We start from the raw sequence: 16,790 nt of genomic DNA, 5'->3' as shown, positions 1-16,790 counted from the left end.
CTCAAACAAAAAAAAAAAAAAAAAAAAACGCTGAAAAACTAATTTGCCACTGTCATATCTTATTTATATAAAATACAAAAGAAATCTGACAAGGCAATCAAAAAGAATCCAATACAATTAAGTTCGCCTAGACATCAGAAAAATTGTTTCTTCAGTGTTACAAAATGCTTAAGTGTAATCCCTCTCTTATATGAAGGCCCTGTTATAGACAGTTACCATATGCTGGCTCAACTATATTTAATGCCACTATATTAGGACTGTTGTAATTCTCAAACATAATCAACTAGTGACTAAGAAGGAAGCAATCAACTAGCAATTTTAGTATCATCACTCTTTAATACTAGACACAGCATCAACTTTTTAAATCATGCATTCTCTCAGCAATCATTATGGAAAACACACTGTTGCCAGCTACTAAAACAGAGATAATACACACAGGAACACAGACACACAGCTGTCTTATCCACCTTCAAGCAGCTCTCACAGACTTATCTATCACGGTATTTTGCTCCTTGGATTTGAGAAAGAAAGATGCACAGAAAGATTTTTAGGGTTATCTCTTATCTTCAGTTAGTCTCAACGAAAGTATCTATTTTCCATACGAAAAAGACTATTGTGTATTCCTAAGAAAACAGATGTTGGCCGGGTACGGTGACTCATGCCTGTAATCCCAGCATTTTGGGAAGCTGAGGCAGGCAGATCATGAGGTCAGGAGTTCGAGACCAACCTGGCCAATAAGGTGAAACTCCGTCTCTACTAAAAATACAAAAATTAGCTGAGTGTGGTGGTGCACACCTGTAGTCCCAGCTACTCAGGAGGCTGAGGCAGAAGAATTGCTTGAACCCGGGGAGGGGCGGAGGTTGCAGTGAGCCAAGATCTCACCACTGCATTCCAGCCTGGGCAGTAGAGCAAGACTCCACCTCAAAAGAAAGAAAGAAAAGAAAGAAAAGAAAGAAAAGAAAGAAAAGAAAGAAAAGAAAGAAAGAAAGAAAGAAAGAAAGAAAGAAAGAAAGAAAGAAAGAAGGAAGGAAGGAAGGAAGGAAGGAAGGAAGGAAAGAAAGAAGGAAGGAAGATAGATGTGAAGCTCTAACCAACAGCTAAAAGTATTATAGAAGGGGAAAAAATGTGAGATTTGGAGTCAGGAGACCTGGGATATGGGGTCCAGATTCTGTTACTCAACAAATGAATGATCTTGTGTAATTAATTCATCTTACTTTTCCTAACCTATAGAATGGATATGAAAAGCATAATTAACTGCTTCACAGAGTTTCAAGGGTCAAATAAGAGAGATAATATCTTTCATATATACCTACATATTCATACAAGCTGTTTCTGAGAAAATATAAGGGTTAAGTATATAGCTCTAAAATCAGATTGCTTGGGTTCTAATCACAGCTGCATCCCTTCACTAGCTGTGAGACTAAGCAAGTTACTTCCTTTCTCTGAGACTCAGTTCTCTCCTCTATAAAATGGGGATAATGAGGATTAAAACAAATATTGCACTTGGCACATGCCTGCATATAACATAGTGTTAGATAGTATCATTATTCTTAGCTCTGTCCTAAATAAAGTGAGTACAAAGATGAAAAAAAATCTGGTCCACAAAAAGAGCTACCAGTTTAGTACAAGAAACATATCAGTAAAAAGAAAAATTGTAGACTGGACACGGTGACTCACACCTGTAATCCCAAAAATATGGGAGGCTGAGGCTAATGGATCATTTGAGCTCAGGAGTTTGAGACAAGCCTAGGGAACAGGGTGAAACCCCACCCCTACAAAACATTAGCTGGGCATGGTGGCATGCACCTATGGTCCCAGCTACTCAGGATTGTGAAGATCACTTGAACTTGGGAAGCTGAGGCTGCAATGAGTCATGATCACATCATTGTACTCCAGCCTGGGTGACAGAGTGAGATCCTGTCTCGAAAAGAGAAGAGAAGAGAAGAGAAGAGAAGAGAAGAGAAGAGAAGAGAAGAGAAGATTAAGTACCATAAAAATACTTTACAAAGAATTATGCAAATATCAGTTGACATTATTATATATAAAGTTAATATGATAAAGTAACTCAGGCTAATTCTGACTGGGGTCTATGGAAACCCATCTCCTTACTTAGTCACTGTATCATGTTCATACTAGCAGACCAAGAACAGAGAAGAGAGATGCCTAAGTTTGCTCTTATAGTCAAATAAAACACAGACTTTCAAACCGTCCTGGACAACAACTATTCTACTCTAATACTTAATATAGAAGGCAATGATCCAGACAACATAATGCAGTTACTTGCAGTAAAGAAAAACTGACATCCCCCTGGAAAAAAATGAATAATATCAGTGTAGTACCAAAACTCAGAGCCAGAAACCTCTCCTCATACAGAAAAATCCTTAACTAATACACTGCAGCATTCAGATACATCAATAATTAAACACATTGAAAATTTAGGTTGATGTTCCACTTAGGAAAAATATCATCCACATTACTGAAATGCTGTAAACAGAATCAATTTTCAGGTAAAGAGATAAACTAAATAAGCCTCCATAAAATTAAGCATTCTAGCCTGTGGAAGCAGATCTCCCACTTGCCAGCCACCATCTGCACCTCTTTAAATGAAGATACATCAATGTGCTCACCTAAGAGACACCACTGGATTCATATGCAATAATCACAAGATGCACTTGGAACTTCCCCTAAAAACGGACACACTTAACTGTTAGAAGGTAGAAAGAGGAATGAAAAAAAATCTATTTTAACTTCTGTACATACTCCTAGAAGGCTTAAAACCAGGATTTCAACTTGAGTGTCATCATGAGGGAAGCTATAGTTGTTACCTCTATCCCTATTCCTCAATCAGTTCTCCACACACTACCCTGTGTCCTAAGTTTTTCTAATCAAAGAGCCTCCCACTTCTTTGTTCTAGGGATCAAGACTAGACCAAGATACAAACCTCAAGTCTAAGATCTTCTCTAAGTCCTCTGGGCCTGCCTCACAGTAGCACCTCACACCATTCTCACTTCCACTATGCAGTTACATTCACTCAATACTTTTACCTACCAAAAACGTCATTCTGGCCTCTTTTCTTCTGCTGTCCCCAAGGACTACCATAATAAAACTCATCAAAATGTCTTTATATAGTTCAAGTAAAATTCTGAATTTCCCTCTTAAAATGGCAGTGAATTCTGGCAGGGCACAGTGGCTTACACCTGTAATCCCAGCACTTTGGGAGGCCAAGACAGGAGGATTGCTAGAGGACAGGAGTTCAAAACCAGTCTGGGCAACATAGAGACCCTGTCTCTACAAAAAATTCAAGAATTAGTCAGGCATGGTGGTACATGCCTATAATCCCAGCTACTCAGGATACTGAGGTGAGAGGATCACTTATGTCCAGGAGTTCTAGGCTACAGGAAGCTATGAGCGGGACTCTGCACTTCAGCCTGGGTGACACAGCAAGATTCATCTCAAAACACCAAGGGGCAGGGGCAGGGGGCAGGGCATGGTGTTGCACACCTGTGGTCCCAGCTACTCAGGAGGTGAGGCAGGAGGATCACTAAGCCCAGGAGGTGGAGGCTACAGTGAGCCATGAGCCCACCATTGCATTCCAGCCTAGGTGACAGAGCAAGACCCTGTCTCAAAAAAAAAAAAAGTAGTTAATTCTCTAAGCCCCACTTACTACTAATTATGAATGTCACATAATAGTTACTATCTCGCCTGGCATTTTTCCAATTTAAAAGGCATTTTCACATTCATCATCTCATTTGATCTTCACAACAATGGGAAGGTCGGCTATTATTATCTCTATCCCAAGTTTCAAACAGAGAAAGTCAGTTGTCCCATGAAACGTAGCTAGTAAACAGCAATGCTGGAGCTCCCACCAAGTTTGTATGATCACAAATCCAATGCCCTTTCCACATATGCACTCACTCTCTTGACCAAGAGAGTGTAAAAAAATACATCATCTGTCTAACCGTCCCTTAAACAAATTACCCAGATGGAACAGCAAGTTCCTAGAGAAAAATAAGTTCTATTAGTTTAACAGTATCACATGAAAATATAACATAATGTTACTTGAAGTTGGCCATCTTTTTTTCTGAGATGGAGTTTTGCTCTTGTTGCCCAAGCTGGAGTGCGATGGCACGATCTTGGCTCGCTGCAACCTCTGCCTTCTGGGTTCAAGCGATTCTCCTGCCTCAGCCTCCCAAGCAGCTGGGACTACAGGCGTGTGCCACTACGCCTGGCTAATTTTTTTTTTTTTTTTTGTACTTTCAGTAGAGACAAGGTTTCACCATTTTGGCCAGGCTAGTCTCGAACTCCTGACCTTCAGTGACCTGCTCATCTCAGCCTCCCAAAGTGCTGGTATTACAGGTGTGAGCCACCGTGCCCGGCCGATGTTGGCCATCTTTTAATAAATCTTGAGGCCAATGATGAAAGCACCAAATTATCCCCTGATACTCTACTAGTAGTAGCATTAGTCAAAAAAGGAAACCAACATATTACTGAGCCCCTACCATGTTACAGGCATATACTAGACCCCACCATATACATTAACCTTAACATCCCTGTAAAGTGTGTATCATATCCCTATTTTGCAGATGAGCAACACAAGGTTCATACAAGAGTAAGGCTTATCAATGATGGTCAAGAGGTTTATCCAAGATAACCCAATAAATGGCAGTGCCAAGATCTTGAAACCCAAGTCTGAGGCTATTTCCAGTCACTATGCCATGCTTTGGAGCCTTTTAAAGAATTCTTAAAACAGGATTATGCCTAGAAGTCCTTTAAGTTTGGTAAGATAATCAAAATACTCCATGTATGTTACTGCTGTAAAACAAGATTAAATGACAGGAAGAATAATCAGATACATACATCTGATGATAGGTACTAATTCATGTATAATATATTTTTGAGCCAAATGGTGTCATATCTAACAGTTTAATAGAAACTTGAATGTATCTTCAGAATGTCTTACCCTATAATTGAAAACCTAGTATAAGCTTTGAATCTGGTAAACTGTCTTCCACTAATTAGCTGAGTCCCTTAATTTAGTTACTAAACTTGTCTTAACTTTTTACATGGGTAAAATGGGAACAATACCTACCTATGAGAACAATATCAGAATTCTCATTAAGATTTAGAAATGGCCGGGTGTGGTGGCTCAAGCCTGTAAACCTAGCACTTTGGGAGGCTAAGGCAAGTGGATCACTTGAGGTCAGGAGTTTGAGACCAGCCTGGTCATTGTGGTGAAACCCCGTCTCCGCTAAAATATAAAAATTAGCTGGGCGTGGTGGCAGGAACCTATAATCCCAGCTACTTGGGAGGCTGAGGTAGGAGAATCGCTTGAACCTGGGAGGCGAAGGTTGCAGTGAACTGAAATCATGCCACTGCACTCCAGCCTAATCAACAAGAGTCAAGCTGTGTCCCAAAAAAAAATTTAGACATAATGTAAGTAAAACACCTATGGCAACGTCCAGCATGTGCAGCTATTATCAGCCTCTGCCCTCTGTGGATATTCCCTGCCAAAACATGCACATGAAAATTTAAAATTCAAACACAGGATATTCCAAATATAAAGGGTTGTTTGGTATCATAGAAAATAAATATTCAGATGAATTAAATTTTCAATTTTCATCAAATATTTTGGTATTAGATAATTCTTTTAATCCCAGATAATCAAAACAAACCTGGATATTTGCCTTGAATCCCTAAGCAGAGTTTCTTCCCCATTCAGAAGATCTTCCAGTTACCTAGTAACCACCTGCCAGCCCCAAACTAAAAAAAAACTGTCTCTGCTCTGGGCTAATTACCCAACCAGTATGAACAATCTAAATCGAAGTGTAGAATAAAGGGAATTGTCAGCCAGAATGTTAGTGAAATTATCCACAACAGGAGACCTGAGAATCCAAATACCACCGGGCAGTTATTTCCATGAGAATAAAATCACAATTTATGAACCCTGCAAATTATACCATTATTAAAACAAACATCCCATTGAGGCTACAGCCATCAGATAAATGGTTTTATTGTCCCCATTGTTTCATCTACTGCTGCAAAGAGGTGAAAACTGAATGAGCAGTTACCAGAAGCAGTAATTTCTAGGAAATTACAATGCAGACCTCCATCTTAAAGCTCCCTTTGTGCTGGAGTGTACAGGATTTGGAAGGGAAGAGGGAAATGGGGAATCAACTGTTTCCTACATGCCCCCCAACTCAAAGATCCTAACAACTTTACAAGCAGAACTCACCAGTTTTCTCCACATTTTCCTATTTCTTTTCTTGCCCAGTAGTTCGATCCTGGGCTCACCCAGTTCAGAGGGAAGAATCTGAACTCAGCAAATCTACTTTATTCACTAGGGAACTTTTAGACAATCCTCCAACCCAAATAAACACAGAGAGACAAGAAAATGGCCCCTGGTTTCCCTGGCTCTCACAGTACAAAGTATCTCTAGCTAGACAGAGCTATGAGAATTGATGAGAAAGTACAAAAGCAAAGCACAGGTTCCTCCCATTATTAAAAAAAAAAAAAAATTCCTTTGCAATAACTGCTAGCAACACAAAACTCAAACGACATTTACAGACTAGAATGGGAAACCTGAGACACTACCTAAGAGCTAACCTGTGCTGAACTGCATCACGGAATAGAGAAGGCAAAAGTAATCCCTTCAGGAATAGTTCAACGAATCCACAAATCTACCAATTTTGGAAATGGAAAGAATGAAGCTAGCATCACTGGGCATCTGCTATATGCAAACTATTGTACATATTTTATTTCTAATCCTCCCAACAACCCTCTGAGGTAGAACAGATATGCCTTATTAACAGGTGAGAATTTAAGGCTCAGAGAAATTAAATAACTTGTCCATGGTCACACAGCTACTTAACTAAGATCTGAATTAAAGTTTCTCTGACTTTAAAATGGAAGCACTTTTAACCTTGGGTTTTTGCCATTTTTTTCTATTAGTAGAGCCTAATTTAAAATACTTACATTAAAAACATGTAAGATATCAGATTTAAATGCTACCTGATCCTTTTACAAAGTTCTAACACTGTGAGGCAGTCATGGGAGGATGCAAATGAACTATAACCTTATCATACAATTCACTTTCAGAATTCTCCTTTGATCCTCTCAACAAACTTCTGAGGTATGACTCCACCACCACCACTTGACACTGAGAAAACTGAGGCTCAGAAAGATTTTATGATTTGCCCAAGGCAGAACAGGAACTAAAACCCAGAACTCTGACTACAAACTCACTGCTTATACAGCTTGATCACAATGTCAGACTTAAATATAGGCATGAAGAACTCAAAAATCTGCTGTGGAGATCTTTGCTTATTTTTGAAGAACATCTGTTCACAATTAATAGCAAGTGGAACACTGGGCATGAGGGAGGGAAGGTAGGAGCAACAGAAAGTCCCTTAGGGTCTTAAGCTGCCTAAATGTAAATTTTCCTGTTTCAAAAACACTGGAAGCCCATTCAGTGGAAGAGAACAGGAGCTCTAAGTGACAGAAATGCATTTCGGCACTCTGAACTCCTAAATGTACTCTAGACCACCAAGTGAAAGCTTGCTGGTAATACTGGCTTCCAGGGATTAAGGGCCTACTATGCATCAGACATTATGCTAGGCTCTTTACATACATTGCTCCTAATCTTCTCTGATAGTCCTTTGGGAAGATGGTAGAATCCCTGTTTCACAGATGATCAAACTACAGCTGAGAGGCGAACTGACTGAATCCTGATTGATCTGACCATTGTTCAATCTATAGTGATAGAAAAGCCGATAGGTGGTTGCTTAAATGGGGGGATATAAGGAGAACAAGGAGGGAAAGATTTCAAAGGGGCACCAAGAAACTTTTGGGAGGTGACGGGTATGTTCACCATCTGCTTTGTGGTGGTTTCATGGGTGTATATGTATGTCAAAACTTAGCAAACTGTACATAAAATTTGTATCACTTATTGTACGTCAATTTTACTTCAATGAAGCTGTTTAGGAGAAAATACACTCACACACACACACAATTTTCTTTTGACTAACCACAGACTACCACCTCAGAATATCTGCCCTAAAACCATCTGATCACAGAGAGGCCAGGCCAAAGAGTTCTTTCCTTAACCAATTTAGTTTCAAGTTTATGTAAACAGTTAGTAAAACATCACTGAAAGTTTTAAATACCCAAGAACAACAAATTATTTCCAAGCACTCTACAGCATTTCAGAATACGTTTCCATACAAATGAAATGTTAATTATAAAATGTAGCCTAGTAAAAGAATAAACAGTAAAGTCTTTGGCATCACACAAACCTGGATTGAATCCCATCCTTGCCTCTTACTATGAATCTAATCAGGTTTCTAAATCTGTATTCACCTTCTCATTTATAAAATGAAAGTGAGAATAACAATGCTATCCATCTTAGTCAGTTCAGGCTGCTGTGTATGTAACAGAATATCACAAACATTTATTTTTCACAGGTCTGGAGGCTGGGAAGTCCAAGATCAAGGTACTAGTAGATCTGCTGTCTGGTGACAGTCAGCTTCCTGGTTTGCAGATGGCCCTCTTCTCACTGTATCCTCACATCGTGGAAAACAGAGAGAGAGGAAATAAGCTCTCTGGTGTCTCTTGTTATAAGGACACTTATAGAGCTCCATCCTAATGACCTAATTACTTCCCAAAAATCCCACCCCAAACATCACACTGAGGATTAGGGTTTCAACATATGAATTTTGGTGGGATACACTCAGTCCACAGCACTACCATTTTCTGAAATCATACTACGTGCCAAACACTGAACTAAGCACTTTAGTTGCTTCCTAATAATTATATAATATAAATACATTATGTCTCCATCTAATGGATAGAGAAAATAAGTTATAGAAAGATTAAGTAACTATATAATATAAATGCCACTATTTTTCTACCTAATAGATGGAGAAAATAAGTTATAGAAAGATTAAGTAACTTTGAAGGTCACACAGCAAGTAAGTACAACAGCTGGGATTTAAACTCACCTTGCAAAATTATTAAGGAATAACTGGAAGGAGGAGGTAAAGTATCATCAGTGTCAGTAAAGCATAAATAACAGAATTCCCCCTGCCCACCATTTAGAGCAAGTTTCTCTAAAGAAATCTAGTGTAGGCCGGGCGCGGTGGCTCAAGCCTGTAATCCCAGCACTTTGGGAGGCCGAGACGGGCGGATCACGAGGTCAGGAGATCCAGACCATCCTGGCTAACAAGGTGAAACCCCGTCTCTACTAAAAAAATACAAAAAACTAGCCGGGCGAGGTGGCGGGCGCCTGTAGTCCCAGCTACTAGGGAGACTGAAGCAGGAGAATGGCGTAAACCCGGGAGGCGGAGCTTGCAGTGAGCCGAGATCCGGCCACTGCACTCTAGCCTGGGCGGCAGAGCGAGACTCCGTCTCAAAAAAAAAAAAAAAAAGAAATCTAGTGTAATTAAATGGAAATTTGTTTAATATTCCATAAATTAAACTTTTAACTGATGAAAGCTAGTGGTAAGCAATTTATCCAGTTTATTTCTAATTCACAGTCTATAAAGTAACTATTATTTTTCTCTTTTACTGATGGAGAAAATGAAACTCTGAAATGTTAAATAACCTTCAGTGGTGGCACAGATAGAAGCTCCATCACTTGGATGCAAGCATAAGTCTTCTGACAGGAAATGTGGCTCTTTTTAGTTCAACTTGTTGTTATCCAAGCCACTCAGAAGCAAACTCAGTAATTTTTCAGATACCGTTCATTAGGTACCTTAAGCAGTATCTTGCATAATAGCACAGAATCAAAGTGTCATGGATCTGAACTTTAAAATATTTGCCCTGATACATGTTTACAGTGCTAGCACTTCATAAATGACACCTACACACTAATAAACTTAATCTTTTCCTCACTTATTTCTGGTTTAGGTCAGAAAATTGATGCTATAATCTGTCCAAATATAATTGTCAATGAGTAAGTAAAAAACAAAAACCAGAAGAAGAGGTGAGAATGACCCACAGACCAACCAACGCCTGTGATCTGCTGCATCCCACGCCCAGTGCCTACGTCCTACCGCCGTCGCTGTCACCGCCACCATGCCCGAGAGAAAGGCTGAAGGGGATGCTAAAGGAGATAAAGCCAAGGTGAAGGAGGAACCACAGAGAAGATGAATGAGGTTGTCTGCTAAACCTGCTCCTCCAAAGCTAGAGCCCAGGCCTAAAAAGGCCCCTGCAAAGAAGGGAAAGAAGGTACCCAAAGGGAAAAAGGGAAAAGCTGAGGCTGGCCAGGAGGGGGATAACCCTGCAGAAAATGGAGATGCCAAAACAGACCAGGCACAGAAAGCTGAAGGTGCTGGAGATGCCAACCGAAGTGTGTGCATTTTTACTAACTGTGTACTTCTGGTGCCTGTACAGTTTGAAATACTACTTTTAATCAAGTTTTATAAAAATGCAGAATTTTGTTTTACTTTTTTAAGCTATGCTGTTAGCACACAGAATATGTCATTGTTGTTTTGAGAGGAAGGGGCATATGTCACTAATAGAATGTCTCCAAAGCTGGATTGATACGGGGAAAACACCTTTCCCTTCTAGTTTTGAGAGACTTCCTCTTGGCTCCCAGGAGCAGGGATTCCCTGACTTTGACACACATGGCCACCTTGACACAAAAGCCTGTGGTATGGAAAACAAATTTGTTTTATGTCCTCTTCTCCCTTTCCACCTTTCAGCTAGACGTAACTCCCTTAAACCCAGACATCTGTTGGGACCTGACCTCTAATCATTGGTTACCAGTGTGTCAGGCAATCTGGACTTTCCAGTGATGCCACTGAGATGGCACCTGTCAAAAGAGCAGTGGTTCTGTTTCTAGATTGTGGATCTTCAGGTAAATTCTGTCACTTTCACTTCACTTCCTGAAAGTCAGGGTCGGCTCATGAAAAGTTGTTAAACAACATGCTAAATGTGAAATGTCAACCCTCACTCTAAACCTTCCCTGTTTAGAGCATCAGATGAAGACTTCATTGGGATTTATAGTGGCTTTCTGATTTTGGTAGTCCATTGAAGAAGGGAGTTTGAAAGTTGTTGTACACTGTTAACGATTGTCTGCCCATGTCCTGCCTGAAATGCCATGATTGTTTATGAAAAGTATCTTTAATACAGCTGGATACAGTTTGGCTTGGGGAAAAAAAAAAGAATATAATACTTGTATACCACATTTAGGAGCTAAAAAAACGAATACTTGTATACCACATTTATGAGCTTCTTTCAAATGTATTAAATTTCAAAGGTGGATATAGATATGACTGTCCCCACTTTACATGTGAAAAAACTGAGATTCGCAGAGTACTTAAACAACTGTTCAAGTCAGACAGCTTAGTAAGTGGCTGAGCTGGGGTTCAAATTCAGTTCTTCTGACTCCATGTCCAGAATTGTCCACACATAAGACCTAGTCTTCTTTCAAAAATAAGCTCAGGTTACTCTTCCCCCAAGAACTCTTCCCTAAAAAAAGGTTTGAATACCCTCTCTCTGCTACTTATTTTATAACATCTATAACATTGAACTGTAACTTGGTTTTTCTTTTTTTTTTTTTTTTTAAATGGAGTCTCCCTCTATTGCCCAGTATGGAGTGCAGTGGCACAATCTCGGCTCCCTGCACCCTCCGCCTCCTGGGTTCAAGCGATTACCCTGCCTCAGCCTCCCGAGTTGCTGGGACTACAGGCATGTGCCGCCATGCCCAGCTAATTTTTGTATTTTTAGTAGAGACAAGGTTTCACCATGTTGGCCAGGATGGTCTCGAACTCCTGACCTCGTGATCCACCTGCCTCGGCCTCCCATAGTGCTGGGATCACAGGCATGAGCCACTGCACCCAGTCAACTTATTTGTTTATATCTTAGCTCTGCTGCACCTGGGAGCTCCTTGAAGCCAGCAACTACACCTAACTCATCTCCGTGTATCATCAAAACCAACCTAACACAGAGGCTGATATCCATGTTGACTAAAACAATGCATAGAGGCATAAGTGATTATTTTTGCTTGCTACAAAGACTTTAATCAGCAAAATATTTTGGGGAATCATAATTAAAATTGCCTGCCAGACTCATGCCTGTAATTGCAGCACTTTGGGAGGCCAAGGTGGGTAGATCACGAGGTCAGGAGATCGAGACCATCCTGGCTAATATAGTGAAACCCCATCTCTACTAAAAATACAAAAAAAATTAGCCAGGCATGGTGGCACATGCCTGTAGTCCCAGCTACTCAGGAGGCTGAGGCAGAAGAACGGCATGAACCTGGGAAGCAGAGCTTGCAGTGAGTCGAGATCGCGTCACTGCACTACAGCCTGGGTGACAGAGTGAAACTCCGTCTCAAAAAAAAAAAAAAAAATTGCCTGCCAGAAACTACTGATGGCTTAATAGGGCAGTTATTAAAAATCCACATTTCCTAATGCCTCCATCTTTCCACCATCAAACAGTTAAGTCAAGTCTTATATTTCAGTTGTAAAAATCAAATGCACAAGCATTTGATACAATTTGGTTTTACAGCATTCGTTTTACATTATCTATAAATTAAAACTGACCAAAGGTTAATAAAGAGGAAACCTGGAAGCAGAAAAAAGAACCCTAGACTAAGAGTCAGAAAAGCAATCATAAGGTCCCAGTTTCTCCATTTACCAATGTGATCTTCATTCATTCCAAGTGAAATTCCAGGGACCTGTCATAAATCAAGTTCTTTCTGAGTCTCTTTGTGTCTACTCCGTACACAGCTCCACTGACCCAGCTATGGGCAAAGAGTAAAGGAAAGCTACATGAGAGTGGGCTGAAGTAGAGACAACACAAGGGGCAGGGAGCAAGGGGCAACAACAATGATAGAAGACACTCTAACTCAGCCCAAGCCAGGTGCAATGGCTCATGCTATAGTCCCAGCACCTTGGGAGGCCAAGGAGGGCGGATCACGAGGTCAGGAGATCAAGACCATCCTGGCTAAAACAATGGAACCCCGTCTCTAGTAAAAACACAAAAATTAGCTGGGCATGGTGGCGCACGCCTATAATCCCAGCTACTCAGGAGGCTGAGGCAGGAGAATGGCTTGAACCCAGGAGGCGGAGGATGCAGTAAGCCAAGATCATACCACTGCACTCAAGCCTGGGCGACACAGCAAGACTCTGTCTCAAAAAAAAAAAAAAAAAAAAAAACTCAGCCCAGAGCAACACGGAGTAACTGACTCATCGGGAAATTACAGCTGTTAATAGGCCAGTTTGAAATGATGAATTCACCTGACATGACTGATGCCTATTCTGTACAAGGTCCCAAGATGGGCTCTGAGAATAAAAGGATGATCAGATACAACTCCTGTCCACTGCAAGTGGAAGAGACCAACAAATAAATGGATAACCACAATCAGAGTAACCCAATTCCAACCTAGGAAATCATGGAAAACCTTCTGGAAAAGGTTATCTCCTAGGCTGAGTCTTAAAGGCTAAATCAGAGTAGACCAATTAACAGTAACAAAGAGATATCTAGGCCAAGAGAACAGCACGTCCAAAGACAGTGAGAAAAGAGGCACTGCACATCTGAAGAACTACAGGCACAGTACAATGCAAACTTCACGAGTACTAGAGGTGAGGAAGTTGGGGAGAGGATCCTGAACTACCTCAGACACCATACTGGGAAACCTGGACCTCAACTCAAAGGTTTTAAGTCAAGAGTTTCATACTAACTCCTACCTAGGAGACAGTGTCCCTACAGTGACACTTGGTTGAAGGGCAGGCTTTCAGATGTGCTCATTTTAAAGGGTGTTGGTTTTTCCCTTCATAATTATGCAGCCTGATCAAAATGTAAATAAACACAGAAAAATATTTTTAAAAACACTCTTCTGCTTCTAGGGCAGGGTATTTATGGAGAAACACTGTACCTCCTCAATGATGATTGATCTAGTTAGAAAGGGGTGTTTTTACATTCACTGACTTTTTTATTGAGACATTGTCTCACTCTGTCATCCAGGCTGGAGTGCAATGGCGTGATCAGTGCCCCCTGCAGTCTCAATCTCCTGAGCCCAAGCGATCTTCCCACCTCAGCCTCCCAAGTAGCTGGGACCACAGGCATGTGCCATCACTCTCAGCTAATTTATTTTTATTTTATTGTAGAGATGGAGTCTCCCTATGTTGCCCAGGCTGGTATCAAACTCCTAGGCCCAAGTGATCCTCCTGCCTTGGCTTCCAGAAGTGCTGGTATCACAGATGTGAGCCACCATGGCTGGCCCACTGACTTTTTTTTCTTTTTTTTTTTTTTGAGATGGAGTCTCGCTCTGTCACCCAGGCTGGAGTGCAGTGGTGAGATCTCGGCTCACTGCAAGCTTCGCCTCCCAGGTTCACGCCATTCTCCCGCCTCAGCCTCTGGAATAGCTGGGACTACAGGCGCCCACCACCACACCCAGCTAATTTTGCTTTTGTATTGTTAGTAGAGACAGGATTTCACCATGTTAGCCAGGATGGTCTCAATCTCCTGACCTCATGATCCAACAGCCTCAGCCTCCCAAAGTGCTGGGATTACAGGCGTGAGCTACTATGCCCGATCCACTGACATTTTTAATTGAGAAAGAAATATCAACCTTAGTGAACTCTCCAGAACAATCCAATCTGTTTCAACCAAACACCACAAAGTTTAAAAAGATGATAGAGTCCGAGCACTTTGGGAGACCAAGACAGCAGAGGACTGCCTGAGGCCAGGAGTTCAAGACCAGCCTGGGAAACATAACGAGACTCCATCTCTACCAAAAAAAAGAAAAGAATGATAGAGAGTCAAAGGTCATACCATACCTCCACTGGTTCACCAAGAAATCCAAGCAAATAGCCAGTTTGATCTCTGTTGCCAAGAAGAGACCAAGTAGGCTACAACCAGAAAATCAGTCCCAAAATACAAAAACCAATAAAGTCAGCACTTAATTTCTCTAATAAAGGTGTTTTAAAAGACAAAACATTATTCCTTCTTCATATACTGAAAGTCATAATAAATTCCATACTTCCACTCTAGAAAGATGATAACATTAATAATAGCTACCATTTATTGAGTAATTAATATTTGCCAAGAACTGTGGTAAGTTCTCTATGAATTATCTTATTCAATCCTCATAACTACATAGGAATTACGTACTATTATTACTACACTTCCCTTTTAAAAGTTACAAAAATGAAACACAGAAAAGTGCAGTAACATACCCAAGGTCTCATAGCTATTAATGGGATGATCTCTTTAGAAATACATACTGCATCTACTTTGTTCTGGCTTACTCTCTTAATAGCTATGGGAAAATTCATCCCATTAAATTTCTTAGACTACTAAATATCCAAATTATTTAAATAGTTTTACATTTATCATCAAGAGGATTGACCCTGGCCAGGCATAGTGGCTCACGCCTATAACTCCAGCACTTTGGGAGGCCAAGGCAGGTGGATCACCTGAGGTCAGGAGTTTGAGACCAGCCTGACCAACATGGTGAAACCCCATCACTACTAAAAATATAAAAATTACCTGAGCATGGTGGCGCGTGCCTGTAATCCCAGCTACTAGGGAGGCTGAGTAAGGAGAATCACTGGAACCCAGGAGGCAGAGGCCGCAGTGAGCCAAGATCATGCCCCTGCACTCCAGCCTGGGTGACAAAGTGAGACTCTGTCTCAAAAAAAAAAAAAAAAAAAAAGGAGATTGACCCTTTCCCCATAGCAACAAACCATGACCAGATCCTAGTGTACAAAACCACTGCATAACTCTATACTTTGTAGTACCAACATGCACATTAGCTCAGAGTGGGTGAGTTACATCCTGCTCTGTGAAAACTGGTTCACTCACTTAGCACTGTCTCAATTACTCCACAGAAATGTACTAAGCCCCTGCTAGGTTCCAAGTATCAAGGATATACAAACAATCAGTGAGATACTGTCTCTGGAAGACAGTATGTCACATAGGAAAAAGCACTCATAGGTTTTGGAGGCAGAAAAGTCTGGGGATTAAATCCCACCCTAGTCACTTATTGACTGATGGGCCTGCATAGGCTCAACATCTCTGAGCCTCTGTTTTCTTACACATAAAATAATTATGACCACCACAGCAGGGTGCAATGACATACACCTGTAGTCCCAGCCATGCAGGAAGCTGAGGCAGGATGATCACTTGAGTCCAGGAGTTCAAGACCAGCCTGGGCAATAGCAAGACTCCATCTCAAAAAAAATAAAAAATCATCATCATCATTTTTTTAAATGTCTAAAACTAAAAAATATGGCCACATACACACAGAAAAGTTGTCAGGTTTAAGTAAGATAACAAGGCCTAGCACAATGTCGGTACACAATGAATGTTATTTCCCACCCCCAGAACAAAGGTTCCAGGCTATACAGGGGTGTTAACTGGAAGATAAAACAATGTTTAGCACTATGACTTGTCTAGACTACTTCTTTCTCCATTCTCCTCTGTCCAATCACAGTGAAAAACCGAAGTCATTATACAAGATTATTTGCCTATGACTTCATCTGTACCTTTGTCTTTTTCTATTGTAAATGTACCAGGCTAAGGGTAGGGAGACCTAATATACCTCAAAAATCACTCTTATGCATAGCTATGGATAGTTCTCTAAAAGCCACTTCACACCTTTCCTTAACTACAACATGGAGAAAAGTAAGCACCAAGCCCAATTAATTTTCTAACATCCTGACAAAGTTGTGAAACTGTTCAATTCTAAAGGTTTTTTATTCTACTAAGGCAAAGAAAAAACTGCATTCACATTGGCTTTCAAAACAGTATTTTTTTTTTTTTTTTTTTTTTTTTTTTTTTTT

The 16,790-nt window shown here is 40.6% G+C and overlaps 1 protein-coding gene and 1 pseudogene across 2 annotated transcripts in view; one reads left to right on the top strand and one right to left on the bottom strand.

Moving 5' to 3' along the window:
- FAM168A (family with sequence similarity 168 member A) overlaps positions 1-16,790 on the bottom strand; it is a 209,198-nt gene that overhangs the window by 179,405 nt on the left and 13,003 nt on the right. The window lies entirely within an intron of this gene.
- The window catches only part of LOC108543718 (non-histone chromosomal protein HMG-17 pseudogene), a 19,240-nt pseudogene continuing 12,369 nt past the window's right edge, over positions 9,920-16,790 (top strand).

This window comes from Rhinopithecus bieti, unplaced genomic scaffold (genome assembly GCF_001698545.2).
Source record: "Rhinopithecus bieti isolate Rb0 unplaced genomic scaffold, ASM169854v2 scaffold_21412, whole genome shotgun sequence".
In the NCBI taxonomy this organism is placed as follows: Eukaryota; Metazoa; Chordata; class Mammalia; order Primates; family Cercopithecidae; genus Rhinopithecus; species Rhinopithecus bieti.
This window is presented reverse-complemented; position numbering and strand designations above follow the sequence as displayed.